The sequence below is a fragment of the Gobius niger genome (assembly GCF_951799975.1).
Source record: "Gobius niger genome assembly, chromosome: 8".
In the NCBI taxonomy this organism is placed as follows: Eukaryota; Metazoa; Chordata; class Actinopteri; order Gobiiformes; family Gobiidae; genus Gobius; species Gobius niger.
Window position 1 is genome coordinate 34,850,446 of NC_136859.1, and position 21,366 is coordinate 34,871,811.

The 21,366-nt window shown below is 43.8% G+C and overlaps 1 protein-coding gene across 1 annotated transcript in view; it reads right to left on the reverse strand.

Annotated features, from left to right (window-relative positions):
• tbx20 (T-box transcription factor 20) overlaps positions 1-21,366 on the reverse strand; it is a 486,889-nt gene that overhangs the window by 216,643 nt on the left and 248,880 nt on the right. The gene's annotated exons all lie outside the window — the stretch shown is intronic.

Consider the following 21,366-nt stretch of genomic DNA (forward strand, 5'->3'; position numbering starts at 1 on the left):
CGTGCGTGTATCTGCAGCTCGGATCTGACTAAATGCGACCTGAGGGATGCATTGGTTTCACTCATTCAGTGTGGGAGTGGCAGGCGCCGGAGGCACTACACGCTCCATTTAAAGGTGCACTATGCAACTTTTTATGGGGAAAAAAATAGTGCGTAGTTGACCTCTCAGTGACCTGGTGGCTGTATGGGGGTTGCAGTCAAGGCCGTGGGAACCCAGGGTGCTGAAGGTGCTGCAGCACCCCCTGGTGGATAGTTTGTGTATTGTACGTAATGCTGGGTTTACACACAGGCACGATGCGGGCACCTGCCGCTGCCGCTCCTCAGGTGCTGACGTTGTCCTCCTGATGTTTGGGAGCCAGTCCCTGCCACCCCTATTGCCCCCCCGCTGGAGAACCTCATTGTTGTATATTAGCCACGATTTTCCCCGCGTTTGTCGGGAAAAAAAGGGACAGTAAGAAGTGCGGCTTTCCCGCTGTCCCTGAATGCATCTCCCACGCTGCCTCGCACCAAAACAACAACGCGTGCAGCAGCTACACCATGGATAAGTTAAAGAGGGGGTATTATGCTTTTTTCAGCCACATAGCACCAGTCTATAGGACACTACAATGATGACGAAACCTTCTGTTGGTCTGTAAATGCAGTAAATTAGAATAACTGCCTTGTATAAAATTGCTCTTTCAAAATGGTGGTAGCAAATGACTTGAAATAGGCCCCTGTCTCTTTAAGAACCTCTGACCCTTTCCGACACGCCCCCTCCACACGCTGTCTGTGGCATCACAACAACACTGCGCTCGTTGTCTCAACTGTATTGAAACTACGATCGGTGCATTTTAATTTTTATTGTTGGAAAGGACCTACTGTTTATCACTTTGTGAACAATGGCCACACAGGATATTATTTGGAGACGAACCTTCCACACCGGACGCTTGGAAGGGGCTCTTGCCTGAAAAATAACTGCTGTTTGGAGGCTATCTCTTTGCATCTGCCATGCCCTATGGATCTCTAACTATACCCCCATGGACGACACCAGGATCTGCAGGAGACCATACGATTCAAAGACGGACATTATCTGTGCAGGTGGACAAAGTTTTTTCGAGGTTACCCGTTAGCTTGTTATACTCGACTACAGCTCATGATTGATGAAAAGTCTGTAATAAACCACAAATGTGTAAAGCCAGGCTCATTGTGTGATCATCGTAAAGGCTGCTTCGAGTAGTTGCTGCTTTATTGACGTTATTTGTGCATAATATGCTGCCTGTTTTCAATGAATGTTGTGAAGGTGAAGGTTGTTAGCTTGTCGCGGCTAATAGTGCCTTAGCTCCGGGAGAAAACCACTCGGCTACGACTCACTGTAGATGAAATGTGAGCAATAAACTACGAAATCAACAAGCCCGGCTCAGTGTGTGATCATCATAAAGGCTGCTTCAAGCAGTTGCCTGTTTTAGTGACGTTTTCAATGCATAATATGCTTGTATTCAGTGAATTTTCCCGTTAGCTTGTCGCGGCTAGCTTGTTAGCTCCGGGAGAAAACCACTCGGCTATGACCCATTGTAGATGAAATGTGAGCAATAAACTTCCAAATCAACAAGCCTGGCTCCGTGTGTGATCATTGTTAAACGGTTCTTTATGTGTGTGGTGGTTTTATTGACTTTATTTGTGCATATTTCTCGTTTTCACGTGATGACTCGAGGTTTAGCTTAGCATTAGCTTTCTCCGGAGGCTCTGTGCATCATCAAGGCCCAGCGCAGAACCAGCCGCTGAAATAAGCGTTCTTGTCACCGGTTTTAATCCTGGGTGTTTAGATAACAGAAACACTGATGTGTGTCTTTGTAAAAGTCTGCTGTGGCTCTGTTTCACAACACATGAAGCTAATCCTCCATGATGACTCTGTTTACATCTTAGGGCTAGACACTGCGGGTAGGGGGTTCTGCTGAAGAGCAGTGATTGGTTACTCGGCTGGTGACGAAAGGTCGGAGGCGTATCCTGGAGGTCGAGGGCGTTTCCTGAAGGAATCAGGCGTTTTATCCCTAAAATGGCCGCCATCAGAGTTTCTACAGATTACTCGAAAATACGTGAATGTGCCAAGGCAACACTTCAGGCATGGTTTTAATGAGGGAATGACTTAATAACATGATGTAAAGCTTGAAAAAGTCGATTTTGCATAATAGGCCCCCTTTAAGACTTATTTACAACCTTAGACACGTAAAACAAGCGGTGATGGGCGTGGGGCAGGTGGAGACAGGCGCCTGTTTTTGTGGATTCTAAAGTTTTTCCAACTGGAGCTGAGGACTCCGGATCCCCAGAAGATCGAGTGCACAGTGAGTGTAGTGTTTTTATGCTTATTCTGTGGACTAAAGTCAGCCCAAACTGTGCGACTATTGCACTGACTTATTTGACATGAAGCGTGTGCGTTTGTCTTGATAGTGTAACTGACCGATGTGAGGTGTAGAAGAAGGCAAAGCAGAGGGTCTTTTTGTAAGACAGGTCTGGACCGTGTCCCTGTTTTATTGAAGTGGAGGCAGAGTGAGAGAGAAAGCGGGAACCCGCACATTTATAATAGGTGTGTTTAAGATGAAGTGCGCCTCGCCTCGATTCCAGACGAGACCAGGCGGTGGCGTCCGAGGGCGGAGCAAGGCACTTCTAATCAAGGCAGACACATCTCAGCCCCGAGAACAGAGAGGAGTCTCAGATCACGCAGCGTCTCGCGTTTGTTAGAAAGAGTTTGGGAATTAAACTATTTTAAAAGTTTGTGAACACATTTCTGCTTCTCCCACACACCACACAGAAGCCCCATCACTACAGCAAAAATAACAGACTCTCCTCTAGGATTAGAATAATATGCTTATTTAAATGTAGGCCATATGTTGAACACACTGGCACTTTCTGTCAAATATGAGGACTCTGAAGCATTTCTGCAGATTTAAGTAGATCTCTGTGATGAGAAAAGATGAGGCAGGAAGCTGCGGAGCGTCAGGGCAACACGTTTCCGATCTAAACACAACTCGTATCCAATCATCTGTCAGTCCTCTGTCGGCGTACGTGTTTACAGCACTTCATTTCCCACAATCCCTTTGGCCTTTGTAGTTCAGCCAGCCGAGCGAGGCGGAGAAAAGCAACTTCGCTCGCCAACCCAAGGCGCTCCAGCCGCCTCGGTCTCACGAGAATACGGGCACCGTCGCACAGGTGGCGTCAGAGCGAGGCGGGGCCATCTTGGACACGAATCTGACCGGCCTGCAGCGCCTCGCTCATCTTAAACACACCTGTTGGAGCTATTTTGTACTTTTGTTTATTTTAGGCTTAAGTTAAGTTATAGCCTAATTTATTTTCTTTCTTGCTAAAGTTAATTTGCTTATTTTGCATTTATGCATATTATTTCTTGTTTGATATTTCCGCTAATTTAGATAATTATTTACGTCGTTGTTTATTGGTCACTGTTGGTTTCGTTGATTTACATAAGTGGGTCAAGGTGGGAGGGACCTCAGGCTGCGAGGGCATATGGTTTTTTACCAGCTACAGAGAGGCAGCAGAAATGTCTGTGAGCTTGCTTACTGTTGAATAAACCTCCTCAAACGCATTTTTCCGCATGGACATTTTGATTTTGGTACCTCTTACCCTGCGTAAACCCAAAGTCACCACGCAGCCTCAGTGGCCATTTGAGAAATTGGACCTTTTGTTTTTTGATTTAAGTTTAAGGACAAATAGCCACTACATTAAGTAAAAAACCTGCCTTTACCTGGAAACTGGACTATTTTGCTGGATTACCCCTGGAAAGCCTGGATTACGCACCTGGACGCTGGAACCAAGACAAAGGCTGGGCCGAGCGGTGGAGGCGGCGCGGGCTGGACACAAACATCGCAATCCGACCCATCCGTCTGTGTAAAACTTCGCCGGACGCCGCATCGTGTAACGGGGACGGCACTGGAGCGCTGGAGCTGCATGTACGCGTGGATGAGCCATATTGTCGCAATTTGGACTCGCACAGGCCCAAAGCCTCAACAGCTGATTCACGGCCCCACTCAACGACAACGGCGCGCACCAACTCCGTGCGCAAAACCAACCATCGCAACCATCAAGCAACAGTTCTGCATGGTACGTGTCCCAGCCTCTTTGCAAATAACTCTGGCCAACAACGTCAATAAAAAAGTAAAATGTCTGACGTTGCATCCAAAGTCACTAGTGACACGGCGCTTTCCACTAAAAGGCGCACAAGCTACACCGTTAAAGGAATGATGTTTTTTATACAAACGTGTCAGGAAAAAAGATCTAAGAAGTACAAACAGGCCAAGTCGTACATGAGTCAAATGGATCAATTGATGCATTCTGCAGACAATATTGATGCAGTCAAGTCTCTTTTGGATAAAATGATAACATGTGTTGATGAGGCTAAACAACATCATTTAGCGTTTGTGTCACTGGACTTACCTCAGGATGAAAAGGAAAAACAAAATAAATATTTTGAACAAAAGGAAAATGTTTTTTCAAACTTTGTTGATGATGCCAAGGGTTGGTTGTCAAATGCAGGCCATTCATATGAACTTCCAATCAAGCCTCCTGAAAATCAAGCTGATATAGGGCCTGAGGACAGTGTATCCAATAAAGGCTCTGTTGCGCGCTCAAAAACGGTCTCTAAAGTGTCAAAGGCTTCATCAAGTGCGTCTGCAAAAATATTAGTGCAAGCAGAAAAGGCAGCATTACAGGAGCGCATTGCTGCTCTAACGCAGAAGCACATGTTGGAGGCACAGGAGGAACAAGTAAAACTTGAACAAGAGGAATTAAGAAGGAAACGGGAACATTTAAGAAGAGAAAAGGAACAACTTGCTCTGGAGGCAGAATTAAAGGTGCAAAATGCAAGATTGGAGGTTCTGGAAATAAACTCAAAGTGTGGCTCAAAAGTGTCAAAATGTGCCTCTAAAGCATCAGATTGCATGAATTCTTATTTGGAAAGATCAGAAACTCAAGGAACATATGGACTAAATCCAAATGCTGAACGTTTTGTGCCTATCAAGAGCTCTGAACCTCCCCTCATGCGCTCATTAAATTCTGTCTCTGCCAGTGTCAAACCCAAACATGTAATAAAACCACCCATACCAAATGTCATTCATGTTCCCCAAAGACAAAGTACTCAATCACTGTTTTTGCAAAATGCTCATGACAATATTCAATCAACCAACACTCCAGACATTTTGAACATCATGCAGCGTCAAAATGAAATTACTGCCCTGTTGGTCCAACAAAACACAGCCTCAGCTCTGCCTATGAGAAACATACCTGTATTTGATGGTGACCCTCTCCATTTTAAATCTTTTCTCAGAGCCTTCGAAAATTGTATTGAAGATAAAACTCAAAATTTCAGTGATTGTTTGTACTTCCTAGAACAATACACAAGGGGTCCGCCAAGAGACATTGTAAGAAGTTGTCAGCATCTCCCCTCTGAACTTGGTTACCAAAGAGCAAAGACACTTTTGATGGAACATTTTGGCAGTGAACACAAAATCTCCTCTGCTTATATGGACAAAATCAACAACTGCCCCTCAATAAAACCTGAGGATGTAGCTACTCTGCAGTCGTTTGCTTTGTTCCTCAGAGGTTGCTCCAACATAGTACATCATATAAAGTACATGAAGGAATTGGACATGCCAGCTAACCTCAGGACAATCCTAATGAAACTCCCATACAAGCTGAGGGACAAGTGGAGAAATGTGGCATGTGACATACTGGTGCAAACTGGAAGCAGAGCTGTGTTTGTTGATCTTGTCAATTTGATTGAAAAGCAAGTCAAAATTGTGTCAGACCCACTGTTTGGAAATATTAATGATGTTTCTTCAGCCAGCCACACAAAGGTGTTCACTCAAGTTAAGCAGAAGAGGAAAAGTGATACCTTTGCCACCAGCATCAATGCAATAAATGATGAACATAAAGAAAAGGAAAACTCAACTCATAGTAATCAGCTCAAATGTCTGTTTTGCCATCTCACCAACCACACTCTGGAAAAGTGCTTTCAGTTTAAAAGGAAGACGCAACAGGACAAAATTAACTTTCTAAAGGAGAAAGGTGTTTGTTTTGGGTGCTTGAAATATGGACACACAAGCAAAGACTGTAGGAGTCGCTTGGATTGTGAAGTGTGTCACAGGAAACACCCATCTGTCCTGCATGTGGAGAAAGAGGATTCTACCAGGATAACCTCTAAAGGAACTGTGAGCACTGTACCAGAGCAGCAGCAGACGTGTGGTCATATTGGGGCTGGTGAAGAGGACACTGCTGTTTTCTCCATTGTGGCTGTGCAGGTGAAAAGTCAGAAAAGTAACAAAGCTGTACACACTTATGCTTTCCTGGACCCTGGAAGCTCTGGTACCTTCTGCACTGCAAGTCTGGCTGAAAGGTTGGGAGTATCAGGCAAAAACTGTAACATACTTTTAAGGACAATGGGACAAACTAAAACCATTAATACCACTGTAATAACCGGTTTGGAGGTGTCTGGTCTTGACAATGAGGACTTTATTGAGCTGCCATCTGTTTTGACTCAAACAACAATGCCTGTGTCTAGAGTCAATGTGCCATGTCAAGATGATGTTGCCAAATGGCCGTATCTGAGCAGCATTAGGCTACATGAAGTGGACGCAGATGTGGACTTGCTCATTGGAACTAACTGTCTCAAAGTTTTGGAGCCATGGGAACTAATAAACAGTCAATGTGGTGGACCGTATGCAGTGAGGACCAGAGTTGGTTGGGTCATAAACGGGCCTCTTCGTGCTGGAGACTCTGGAGGTGCTTGTGTCAAATCAGGATGCACTGTTGTAACTGCTAATCGCATATCTGTGGAGCACTTGGAAAATATGTTGATGCAGCAGTACAATCATGACTTTAATGAAGGAACATTTGATGAACAACTTGACATGTCAAGAGAGGACATTAAATTCATGAAAATTGAGAAGGATACAACAGTGCTTAACAATGGACATTATTGCATTGACTTACCTTTCAGAGTTGAAGATCCTGTTTTACTAAGTAATCACTGCATTGCATTACAAAGACTCCAAAGCCGGAAGAGATTTACCAAAGACAATCCTGCAGATGAAGCATCTCGAGGACTAAGAGCTCAGGAGTTTGGAAAAGGAGAATGGCTAAAGGGACCAGATTTTTTGCACTTGCCTCCCACCGAATGGCCAAAACTTGACTTGGACTCCTCATCCATCCAATCTGATGATCCAGAGGTGAAAAAGGAACTTAAAGTGAATGCTATTACAACACACAGTGACAATTCCATTGGTCGACTCATTCACTATTTCTCATCCTGGAGAAAGCTTAAAACGTCGGTGGCCTGGATGTTGGAGTTGAAAGAAAAACTTTTACTTTTGAGCCGAAAGAGAAAGGAATATGTGGTCAAGCAGAATGAAAATGTCCAAAATGAGCTTAAAAAATTCAAAGCCACATTTGGAAAATCCAGCTTGACACCAGAGCGTTTGGAGGAAGCTGAAAGGGCAATAATTCAGTTTGTACAAAATCAAAGATTCAGCAGTGAAGTTTCCTCACTAAAACGTGATCCAAAGACTGTATCTAAAGATAGCCCTCTGTATCGTCTCGATCCTTTCATTAAAGATGGCATCCTCAGAGTTGGTGGGCGCCTGTCTAAATCTGCCCTGCCGTTGGAGGTAAAACATCCTGTTATTTTGTCAAAGGATCTGCATGTTTCCCAACTTATATTACGTCACATTCATCACCAACTTGGACACGCTGGACGCAACCACATGCTGTACAGATTGAGGCAGAAGTATTGGATCATAAATGCCAATTCTGCAACCAGGAAGATTCTCTCACAATGTACTGTGTGCAGAAGGTACAGAGGAAAACTTGGAGAACAGAAAATGTCAGACTTACCTGAGGAAAGGGTTGTGCCTGATAAAGCACCGTTTACAGATGTGGGAGTGGACTATTTCGGACCACTGGAAGTGAAGAAAGGGAGAACTGTGCTGAAGCGATATGGAGTGATATTCACCTGTCTGAGCAGCCGCGCAATACACCTGGAGGTGGCGCACTCCCTCGATACAGACTCCTGCATCAATGCTGTGCGAAGATTTATCTGCAGAAGAGGACCTGTGACAAGTATAAGGTCAGATAACGGCAACACATTTTGTTGGTGCAAAGAAGGAGCTGAGGCAGGCTCTAGCTGCTTTAAATCACTCTAAAATTGAAAGAACTTTTGTACAGGAAGGAGTGAAGTGGAGTTTCAACACCCCAGCGGCCTCTCACCAAGGTGGAGTTTGGGAGCGTTTGATTCGCTCTGTGCGCAGTGTACTTACCTCTGTTGTCGGACAACAAATGCTGGACGAGGAAGGCCTGCAGACACTTTTTTGTGAGGTAGAGGCAATACTCAATGACCGGCCAATAACGAAGGTCTCAGAAGATCCCAATGACTTGGAAGCACTCACTCCAAACCACATTCTCCTGTTAAAAGGCAAACCCATTCTGCCACCAGGCCTGTTTGAAAAATCGGACCTGTACATCAAGAGGAGATGGAGGCAAGTGCAGTACATTGCAGAGCTCTTCTGGAAAAGATGGACATCAGAGTATTTGCTTGTAATGCAAGAAAGACAAAAATGGACAAAGGAAAAAAGGAACTTCTACTCAGGAGATATTGTCCTAATCGCTGATGCCGCAGCTCCAAGAGGCTCATGGATGATGGGAAGAGTTCTGAGCACCACAGCTGACTCAAGAGGACTGGTCCGCTCTGTGAAGGTCCAAACGAAGACCAGTGTTCTGGACAGACCAATAACCAAGCTCTGTCTCCTCTTGGAGGCCAACAAATGACTATGTAGCTCATTCTTTCTCCTATCTCTGTCTTCCATCTATTTGTTTCTTTCAGGCATGGAGAAAGTGAAGATGCAAAGACTCTAGCTTAGGCTACATTTAGAAAATAGCTCTTTTTGTAATGCTAAAGTTAATTGTGGGAAAGGTTCCGTCACAATTAGGGGCTGGGTTGTTGGAGCTATTTTGTACTTTTGTTTATTTTAGGCTTAAGTTAAGTTATAGCCTAATTTATTTTCTTTCTTGCTAAAGTTAATTTGCTTATTTTGCATTTATGCATATTATTTCTTGTTTGATATTTCCGCTAATTTAGATAATTATTTACGTCGTTGTTTATTGGTCACTGTTGGTTTCGTTGATTTACATAAGTGGGTCAAGGTGGGAGGGACCTCAGGCTGCGAGGGCATATGGTTTTTTACCAGCTACAGAGAGGCAGCAGAAATGTCTGTGAGCTTGCTTACTGTTGTGAATAAACCTCCTCAAACGCATTTTTCCGCATGGACATTTTGATTTTGGTACCTCTTACCCTGCGTAAACCCAAAGTCACCACGCAGCCTCAGTGGCCATTTGTGAAATTGGACCTTTTGTTTTTTGATTTAAGTTTAAGGACAAATAGCCACTACAACACCTAATGGCAGTTCATGGGTCACCGCCCATGCGCACCTGTTTAATGGCTTACATACCTCCCCCCTCACTCAAGAAATGTCCTCATTTCTCCAGAACAGGAAAAACACTCCACAATATGAACAAAAAAACAACAACAACAATGTATTAATAATACATGCATAAACAAACACAGCACATTGGCCCTCATTTATCAAACTTGCGTACGCTGAAATCAGAGCGTATGTGGGGTGTACGAAAAATCTCTGCATGTTTTGGCATTTATCAATGTGAGCGCACCGTACACCAGGTGCACGGTGCGCTCAAATCCTACACCAGGTCAGGAGGTGGTGCAAATATACACCAATCTCCATCGTATATCACGCCGAAAAATCAAGAGGTGAACAACAAAACACCTCATGACATGACATCAACATAACAATATTTTATTCACACCACACTCATTGCAAAAATGCAATCTAATTGTTCGCGCCAAGGTAGTCATTTTCATTAGATAAGCTGCAAGATGCAATTTGATGGATTAAGTCATTAATGAGGCTAATTAAAATACATTCATTCATTCATTCATTTTTAAGTCCCCCGCAATCAGTGCGGAAAGGCAATTGGTCAATGCGGGTCCAGCACAGCCATAAATAGAGGAATGAAGTCACAAAAGACCCCCTCTCAATAATGGCAGACCTTGCGCTGTTAGAAGATGCACATGCTGCATTAAGACGAGAGAGGGTCTTCCGTGATCGAAGTGACTTACTGAGTGAGTCAGAGGACTGGTTGATCAGTAGATTCCGTCTACCGAGATACGTATTAATAGAGTTGTGCGCAGACCTGGAGCCGCAGCTCAGGCGCTCCTGTGCCATTTCAGTGCCGCTTCAGGTGCTGTCCACGCTGGGTTTCCTGGCCACTGGGTCGTTCCAAAGGGAAATAGCAGACAGGTCTGGAATAACCCAGCCAACTATGAGCCGCATCCTACCGTCTGTGCTAGCTGCCATCCGAAGTTTGACACCACGCTACATCCGATTCCCATATGACAATGCCCGGCAAGAAATGATTAAGAGGGAATTCAATGAGATTGCCGGCTTTCCTGATGTCATTGGGACAATTGACTGCACACATGTGCGTCTGAAACCGCCATCCGTCAATGACTACGCATTTGTGAATAGAAAGAGCTATCACTCTGAAGTATTATAAAATTTATTTGTGAGCTTCTCGTTTATATGGCTCTTTAGTGTTATATTACAATGCATGCAAAGTGTTTTTGAGTTTTCTGTTACAGCCAAGATTCAGTGGAAATACCAAAGATAAATGTATCCAAAATGTCCATGCACCGAGGCCACAGTGTGGGAAAAATAACAAAACTGCTACACCGTCCTCGAGAATGGAATGGCGGAGTGATATCATAAAATGGTGATGAGGGAGGAGCTACAAAATTACCAACCAATGGAAACAACTACACGTAGCCTAGGCTCATGAATATATGAATACTCTGACTTCACTATGACCTCAGTCTCCTCCGGTGCGGCTGGAGGCTAAGAGATTCGATTGTCAGGGACTGGGAAGCAGAGCTCTGTATTAGATGACTTGTTAGGGAAATAAATCTTCTTGATTGAACCTCCTGAATCATGGTCATCTATATCTCTGGTATGTGTTATTAGCTGATAGTGCAGCATCGTTGACTTCCTGATCTCTCTTCCAGTTTTGAACATGCAGAGAAGTGTGTTGCTACGACAGAAGGTAAAGACAACATGAGATAGTACACGAGGTTTAGACTTGTTTATCATTTTAAGGTGACGAGTGGAAAACAACACATTCCTTCAACTCTATTAATGTGCGGCTCATCAGTGATGCCAAGCTGCGTCTCTTAAACATTGTAGCTCGGTGGCCTGGGAGCACCCACGATGCATTTATTTTTCAGCACAGCAGCGTGGGCCAAAAATTGCAGGAGGGAGCTCTCAGAAGACAAAGTTACCTTCTCGGTGAGTTAAACGCGGCTGGCAGCTCTTCAATAAATGTAGGTTACCTTTCAATTCATTAATTTTCATGCTCTAGGTGACAAAGGCTGTCCACTTTTGGAGTACCTAATAACTCCTCTTGCCGATGCGCACACGCAACAGGAGCAGCGCTTCAACCAAGCGCACACAAGGACGCGTGCCACAGTGGAACGCTGCGTTGGTCTCCTCAAGGGAAGGTGGCTCTGCCTGGGACATGCAGGGGGAACGCTCTTATACTCCCCGGAGAAAGTGTGCCATATAATCCTGGCCTGTGCGGTCCTCCACAACATCGCAGAGAACCACAGTGTGCCATTAAACGCACACGCGGAGCAGGCGATACCAAGAGAACAGTGGCCAGCACCCCCTGCACCCCGGGCCATACGGCTTAGACAGGCTCTCATTCAATTATTTTGAAGTAAGAACATCATTGGAACACTTCCATATTTTTTTTTAAATTGTCATTTATTTTGTTCAAGGTGTCATTTATTGACAGAAGAGCCTTATTAATCAAAACGAGCTGGTTACATATGACGTCTTGTCTTGCCAGGACCTCCTCAGTCAACACTGAGGCCTGTTGTCGGGCGGATCGTGCTGCAGTATCTTGGCTGACAGGTACAGGCCCATCCCCAGGCTGTGTGCTGGTCCCAGCCTCTGTGTCTGCCTGCGCGCTGGTGCCTGGCGTTGGCTCGTGTTCTACAATAAAGCACATCATGAAAATCTGTGTCAGTGGCCTATATTACACAAATAAATAATCATTTGTTTAGACAGATTTAAATCTAGTCCTTGGATAGGACTCACATGCAAGGGTCTCCTCAAACATGTCGGTGTCGCCATCACCACCAACAACTCCTTCCGTTGAGGCCGTGCCAATTAGGGCTGCCACCCGCTCCTCTGTCGCTGACAATAGTGAGCTTTGGTCTGGTCCCCCCCCCACCAGTCTGATTTAAACTTCTTTTAATAGCAGCAACTCTTTTTTTTGTACCAATTTTCAGATCGGACCATTTCTTCTTTACCTGTAAATTAAAATAAAAAGGTTATACATAGTTAAGATTTAACACATTCATGAGCGTTATCATAATATAAATTATGATACACAATACTATACAACTTACCTCATCAGTGGTCCTTGTCACAGGTCCCACGCAGTTTACCAACGCTGTTATTTCATTCCATATTTTATTTTTGTGTGCTCCTTTAATGCCGCTCTTCAGGCTTCTGAAGAGTATCAACTTGTTTTTTTCAACTTCAACAATTATCGTTTGTATTTCTTGCTCTGTGAAGTTCTTCTTTTTCACAAGTCTGGTCGTCTTCCGTTGATCCATGTCGCGAAAACTAGGCGTGGAAGAGCTTGGTGGTGAATATTTATAGGCGTGACTTTCATAAATACGATGGGTTTCAGCTGCGGCATTTACTAACAGCTGCAGGTGCGTACGCACGGATCTGGGCGGAACTCACACGTTCATAAATCTCGCGAGCGTTCCTGCGTATTTCCAAAATGCACCCAAAATATACACCCTTCTCTGCGCAATGTTGATAAATGAGGGCCATTATGAGGGCCTAGGGAAACCATCTGAGTCCGCGGCATACTGTCCAGCACAAGCCCCTGGAAAATGGCAGGAGGAAACAGCGAGAGCTGGAAGACGCACAGGATGCATCGAGACGCACTGGGAATCATTGGCATCCAGGCACCGGCGGGACACGCAGGGAACATCAGGCCTCCCGGCACATGGCAACAGGACACCCCAACAGGCACAACCACGTCAACAATGGCTCCTGAAGGACGGCACTGGATTCGGGCATCCCCAACACACCTGGCGCCAAAGGGGACTGGACATCTGGCACCCCGACGACGGCCCTGGTCGCCGCTGATCAATCAGGCGCACCTCTGCAGCACACACTCCTTCAGACAGTCGTCCATCTCCCAGCCAAGGCGTGCCCAAAGTCCGGTTGTCCAGCGGCAATCAGAACAGCCATGTTCCTCTCAAACACATGTCCAAACTATGTGGGAGAGAACCGCACCCCGACATTCACCACGACACCTACGTACCTCGTGGTGTACGGGCTAGCTAGCAGCCTAGCCCATGCGCACCGCAAAATAAAGTCATCTCCACGTGACAAAGTCCGTCCATACTGCCGCAACCACCGGACAGGGTGGCGACGGCAGCACCGCTGCCACCAATGTAACTGACCGATGTGAGGTGTAGAAGGCGGCAAAGCAGAGGGTCTTTTTGGAGGACAGGACTGTTTTATTGAAGTGGAGGCAGAGCGAGAGAGAAAGCGGGAACCCGCACATTTATAATGGCAGTTCACGGGTCACCGCCCATGCGCACCTTTTAGTGGCTTTCAATAGATTCAGTCTGTGTTTGCCCGTGTTTCACGTTGACAGGAGTGGGGTTGAACTGGTGTGACAGTCCCATAGACTGTGAAAAACTATTGCTATTCTTCAGTCGGCCAATATGGACAGGCCCGATGCTGAGCTGGTCTATTTGCTTTTTTTTTTTTAACCCGATTTTTTGGCACGAGCCCAACGAGTCAGGGGAGAGCACGGCGGAGCGAGATGTCTCTGCTCCGCCTCCAACCCGGTGTGCGCGGCAGGTGATCTTGTCCACATTCGCCCAATTCTTGACAGATTTTTTGACAGAACGCAACAATTCTCAATAACCCGCAGCAGCACGCAACCGCACGCAGCAGTGCGGGACGCATATTCGTGACTGACCATGCGTAATAATTCGTGCCATTAATCCTTTGAACGCACCTGCTGGAGTATGGAGCAAACATAATTCGCCTCTATCGGCCGGTGTTCAAAACACCGTTTTTCAAAATAAGACACCGCATTTTGCATCTAACGCCGATCGGCGCTACAAAATAAAACGCCGCTTTTTACGCCTATTGCCGATCGGCGTATTCATATATTTTAATAGAAATGCTAATTATCTCCACCCTGAAGTTTGGACAGCCAGTAAAATGGATAGTTTTGCAGCCAATGGGAACAAGCCAAACCCTTCTCTGCTAAGGCAAGAGCAGTGCACCATCGATCGTCTCTGGGCTGAAACCAGGAGGACACTTCTGCCTCAGGTAAGTCGCTTTCTACTGTCAAAGAGAAAAGCAGTGTGCTCTACCACTGTAACTAACTAGATGTTAATTTTTGCAATGGGGAAGGTGTCAGTGTGGTACGATAGGAATGCTAGTTAGCAATTAGCACTAGCTCCGACCCGTCAAAGGGCCTTTGTTTTGATAGAATAGCTTAAGGCTAGCAAACTTTTCTCACTTGACTTTTTGACTACAAACATTGCATGGGAGAAAAATGCTTATGCCTGTTGATGTTGACAGACAACTGATGTGTTTGTAGGGTCATACATACATGAGTCTTCTGTGTAAACGGAGCTACAGTGTTATGGTTGTTTGGAAGTGTAATAATACTACTCTGTCAGCCCTCATTGACACGCAAAAAACATTGCACATTCCAGTCCATGGAACAATGGCTTAATGCCATACAACTCAAAAGACAATTGTCTTTGTCTAATTTCTGTTAATCAAAGTAGAAATAAATGGCAGAAATGCCTGAGAAATCAAAGTGTATAGGAATGTTAAATGTATCTTCAAAATACAAAGAAATACTGACTCAAAACATTGTCACAGGTACCGCTCTCAGTAATGCCACTTTTATGTCCACTCAACGAACAACATGAACATTTGCCAACCAGGGCTTTAAAATTTCCTTTACAGACTTTTAATGCGGTGCTTTACATAAAACTTAATGGCCAGCCAATCTCTGTTTTTAAGAGCTATTTTTTCCATGTTGATACACTTATCGCAGTCACTTTTCCGAGGAACCTGGCAACATGTGATGAACGACATCAGGTGTCTCTCCACAGCAGCAATCTCATCCATGTCCCACTTCTTCCTCTTGGTCTGTTGTCGCCCTATAGATCGACATACCAAAATAATTTTTGATAGTTTTTGAGTATATTTACATCATTTGGGCAACAAACCTCAAAATGTGACCAGATTTACCTTTTGATCCTTTCCTCTGTGTTTTTTTTGTTTGTGCTTGTCATCTGTGGCCTGTGTAGACGTCACAGATGGTTCCTCAGATGGTTGGGAGGAGCAGCTGCCTGGAACGCCCCATCTCCCATAGTGCGGAGCTTTGTCTTGGGGACCAGGAGTTGGTGGCTGTCAGAGGAGTGGAGCTGTCGGGTTGGTTTGTGGCTGTTTATGAGTTCCTTAAGATACACCGGTGCGCTGCCGTAGACACACTGATAGGTCAGGAGGCAGATCTCATACTCAATCCTGAACCTAACAGGAAGCCAGTGGAGTTTATGGAGGATGGGTGTGATGTGTTCAGACTTACGCACCCTCATCAGGACCCTGGCAGCGCAATTCTGAATGTACTGCAATCTCTGCAGGCTCCTGCCAGGGATCCCGATGAGGAGTGCATTGCAGTAGACGAGCCTGTGTTTCCCAAGTCACCTTCATCCAACTCTGTTAGTCTGGGGGCCAGAGACTCACAGGACGTGGTGGCTTTTGGCTGGTCTTAAGTCTGGAATAAGACTTGATCACTGATGAGCAGCATATCAGAAACACATGTATTACATTTGATAATCAGCTACAGGAAAAACAAAATGGAAGACTTATACATTGCCGATAATGTCGGAGTCCGTCTATAAATAATTTGATTTCTCTATAGGTTAAAAGAGGTCAATACCAAGTGTCAGAGGGGTAGACTGAGCTCTGGTAGATGACCCGGTGAATATTATAGATGCAAATTAAGCCTGTCTTAAAGTCAGTCTATAATACTTTGTGTTGTGTTGAAGTCTCATTAGGGTGACTTAAAAGTGTAGATTATAATACAGCTGCCGTGGTCCCCACCAGGAAGGACAGCAAGTGTGTAAAATAGACGCCAATGTTCCCAGTCTTTTAAGAGTGTGAAGTATAACAAGGTCCCCACCAGGAACAATGGCAAGTATGTGTAAGAGCAGCCACTGTAAAGCATGGTGGTCCCCACTGAGATAGAAAACCAGCAGTGTGCTTGTCTGACACTAAAGTTGACCTGGACTAAATTGAAGAAAGCGCGCACAAGGGACATATTGGCCAACAAAATAAATACTGCTGTTCAAACTGACTGACTCCTACCTGTAGAATCGTGGCTCCCAAGTCATCGTCATCCATCTCTGTTAGTCTGGAGGGCTGAGACTCACAGGACTTGGTGTTTTTTCTCTTTGGCTGGTCTTTTGTCTGGAGCATGATTAGCAACATATCAGAAACACATCTGTCACATTGAATTAATATCTATCACAATTAAACAATGTTGATAGCGACACTGAAACACCCCATGATTGTTATCAATTTGTAGGTGATAGCACATTCAACTCTACTGAATTTTGCAAACCTTCGGTAAATGAATTTACATCCCTTCATAAAAATCTCTAACTGTGTGACAGGCTGCAAAGTTTCTATAATTGTACACATCTAAATAATGGTAGACACAACAAAAGCAACTGAAATGTGAGATTAGCTCAATGTTGACACTGACATACCTGCTTTCTCCACGGCCAATCATTTCCACCATAGTTATATGTTATTTCTTCCCCTGGCTGTATGTCCCTCAAAGCAAATCGACAGAGATGCGGTTTGGCCTCTACCGCAATCATCTTCATTCGGCAACTTGGATGCTTGTGGTCATCATTGATGAGTCTTCCCAGGCTGCCATCCTCCTGGGCTGTGTCAATACTGAAGGATCAACAAAAAAACATTGAACTGAATTATTGATTAGATTACATTTTTAACATATCATTTTTCTATGGTATACATGTTAGCTTAAAACATTATGATCAAATTTGTATGTGCCATTTAAAATTAAGAAATCAAAATCAGAACTTTACCACCACGTCTTTTGATTCCAGTGAAAGTCGAACATAAAAACAGAACATCCTGTGATAAATCCTCCTTCTTATTGACTCATCAAAATTGATTAACTCCCCTCTGTATTCCACTACAAAGTCTCCTTTGGAAAAATTGGACTGTTGTTCCAATAATCAGTCATTAAGTTCAACTTTTAAACTTATTTTATTAACACATGGCATGTTCCTTTCTGGTCTCTCATTCTGTCATCTCTCGTCTTGTTCTCGCGATAGCTTAGTAACATCAGCTATACTACAGATACTATGGCAGTATATTCTGCACAAGTATATGGATTTAAATTTGCCAGGTGGTAAACACACAGTAGGAGTCAATGTACTTTACTTCTAGTTCTGCTGTTTTGTCAGGGGTTTCCCGACATGTTCAATTGCATCCTCTGTGGGAGTTATCCTTCTCCTTCGTCTTTCAGTCATCATAAATCTTGAATACAAAAATGATATGACATGTAAGAAAATAGCACTATTGATTATACAGTATTTTACTTCACTCATTTTGTAATTCAGTCAGACAATGAACAACGCAATACCAAAAAGGTATGCTGAGAATCCCAGTGGTTCCCAAAGTCAGGCGCCCACTGTTCATGCACATACTGTAATTTCAGTCTCAAAATTTTAACTAGAAGTTCTGAACTTGAAGTTATGTAAGCCATAATATAGTGAATAGTAGCAGTTCCAACTTCATACTGTGCTTATTTTATTTATATTGTAAACAGCTATATATAATATTATAGATTGATAACTGATCACATTAAAATAAGTGAATCAATATTCTCCTAATCAGTGAACCTGGCCATATAAAACTAATCATCAAGAGAATCATGAAAACAACAGTCAGAAATATATAAAAGCGGTAGGATTTTACTTATCAAAGATATAAAACAAATGTGAAGAAATTGAAACAGAGCTTTTTGAACATTGGCCTATACAAGCACAAAGTATTCTCTCCTATACCGTCTGCTACATAGTACATAGTGCAATGTGAAGTTCTGTTTGGAAATAAACCTTCAAAGTGAACAAAATTAGCTGCTTGTTAAAAATGTCAGATTAATAGATTAATATACCCAGTGGTGTGCAATGCCTGTCGAGATCAGACATTCAGTAATGTCATGTTTCATAAGCCAGTAATGTAAATATAATCGCAAATGCATCTAATCCATGGTATCTACTGTATGCCAATGCACAACACGACCCATGCTAACGCGACATGCTAGCGTGACATGCTAACGCGACATGTTCCTTGGCCCACCAGTTTTATCCCCATAAACTTATAATGGAAGTAGGTGAACCAGACCTTTGTTGATATATTATTCAATGGTTGCAACCCACATGCTGCATGCTGTGAATTTCTGTTATCCATTAGCAGGCGCTAGCTGTTATGCTAGCACCAAATATCTCTTCCATAAATGTCAAAATACACCCTGAGGCCACATCATGCAGATGCACTGTTCTGAAGATGCATTTAGCACGGAGATGAATTCAGATAAAGTAATAAAAGCTTACCAGTTTAATATGAAGTTGAAGTTGAACCCACATGCTAACCACACGACCCATGCTAACTCCACAGTTTGTTCCCTGGCCCACAAGTTTTATCCCCCATCAAAAACTTATAATTTAAGTAGATGAAGCAGACCTTTGTTGTAGCCCAGGTGCTGCATGCTGGGACTGTCTGTTAACCATTAGCTATCGCTAGCTGCCATGCTAACGCTAAGTCTCTTCCAAAAATGTCAAAATATCATTCTGTGGTCACATGAAGATGCATTTAACATAGAGATAAATTAAGATGTAGTCTTAAAGCTAATAATAAGTAATAATAATAATAATATTTAGTTAAAGTAATAAAAGCTTACCTGTTTGGTACGAAGTTGAAGCCTCCCGTCCATTGTCTGCACATGCGCAGATGTGCCGAGTGTGTGAAGTGTGTGTTCCTGCAGTACCATGTCCGGCCTGTAGTAGGGGTTGCTGAGTAAACCTCAGCTAAGCACACTTGACACACATTTTCCCGTTTTTTGTGCATGGTGGGGTAACTCCTGAAAATTTGACAGTGCATCCCTGTGACCTTATTTTTAATGAATTTAATGGTCTCCTCGGTGGGGACCAGTAACACTTTCTTTGTTTTAATCCAGGATGAGAAATTTCAAACTGAGGATCCAAAATGCCTCACAGATGGTGTGGATGGATCAGCAGCAACTTCCACCTCTGGACTGTTGAGGGCATGTTCAGCAGTTGTTACTGCCTCTGCGCTGAATGGTGAAGGTGGCCTTGACAATCATATGGACTCCACTGCCTCTCACAGAAGAGCTGCCTTAACCTGGTGTATTTTAGGACAGCTGGCTGAATTATATGTGGAATACTTCATAGCCAAACGGAACATTTTTCGAGAGAGAATATACCTGGCTGTCCTGAGAATTTTCAGCTATGCCGGGTCAATGGCGCAAGACAGATTATTCCACTCAATGAAAGCTCACCGGCTGAGTTTCATGCAAGCAACATCCTAAATAGGAGCGCTTTATATTTACTACCAAAGGTTTGTGTCATGTCTGTTGTCATATACTCAGTGTTTTATTTTAATATGCCTTTTGTCATGATCTGTTTTCTGTCCCCTGTTTCAGTTTGTTCCTTGTGTTTTTGCTTTACTTAGCCTGTGTTAATTGCTTGCCCCGCCCTGATGTGTTCCATCTGTGCCCTGTTTCCTCATGTATTTATACCCCTGTGTTTCTCTTGTCCTTTGTCGGTTCATTGTCAGCGTCAGCCCTGGCTTCTTTAAGTGTAGTTGCCCCATTTTGTCAGCTGTGGATTTTGTTATTGTTTCTTCCGTTATTTAACATCACCAGTTTTTTGTTTGCAGTCCTGCATTTTGGGTTTATTTTCCACGCTACACTGTAAACCATGACACCTTCTCTGCTTCTTTTTCATTGTGAATTTTGATTAAGTTTTTTGGGAAATCTTTTTTAATTTCCTTGTGTTTGTCCATAGTTTCCTTTGAAGTTTTGCAGTCAGCAGATGACAGTTTAAGATGCAGCCTTAATGTGAGGACCTACACAGTACTTTTGAAGTAATTGTTAGTATTTTTATTCTTCAAAGGATGCTGCTCAGCACACCTCCAGCCAGCGCTGCAGCGAGTCCTCCCACAAGCTCCCTGCCCTCTTCACAGCAAGGTGCTTCACCACCATCACAGCCCACTCCATCCAGCTCCTTGCCCGCTTCATCCAGCTCCATCCCCTCTCAACAGCAATGTGCCTCACCACCATCACGGCACCATCAAAGCAATGCACGCAGCAAAAGCTATACGGTTGAACTGATCTATCCATTCACCTTGGTGTGTGTCAAATGTTAAGTGACATGTCATTTGTTGAACTTATACATTTCCAGCTCATAGCGTGTGACCTCTAAATCGACATACTTCTTATATATTATCAGAATGGCCTGCTAGTAGTTGAAATGTAGCACAAACACCATGTGGCTCAAATGCTGCAGCAGGCTTGGACAACCAGTGTCTACTTAACTTCATGAGGGCCACTCCTGTCCGGGTAGAAGGCGGCCGTGAAGCAGGTAAAGCGAGGATCTTCATGATGCTTGTGTTTTGTTGGTGTCACTGTAGCAAAACAAATAACATACTGTGCATATTGTACAGTTATGCATGTTATTTGTTTTGCTACAATGACACCAACAACAAGCCCCAGCATGGATAATCCAGGAGCCCATCTTCAGATATCATGGAACTTCATCAGGAGCTGCTGAAAGACTGGCCTGTCTCATGCATAACTGTACAATATGCACAGTATGAGACTACACAGCATACAAGTGTCATCATGTTCACTCACTTGAGCAACAGGCCAGTCTTTCAGCTGCTCCTGTTGAAGATCCTTGATATCTGAAGATGAGCTCCTGGATGCAGCGGTCACCTACAGGATCATCCATGCTGGGGCTTGTTGATTACCATGGAAGATTCTGCTATGTAGCAGACAAAATCTAAAAATTAATTTGTTATAGTCATCAAACTGAAATATGGAACATAATTAATCGGATATATTGTGGTTA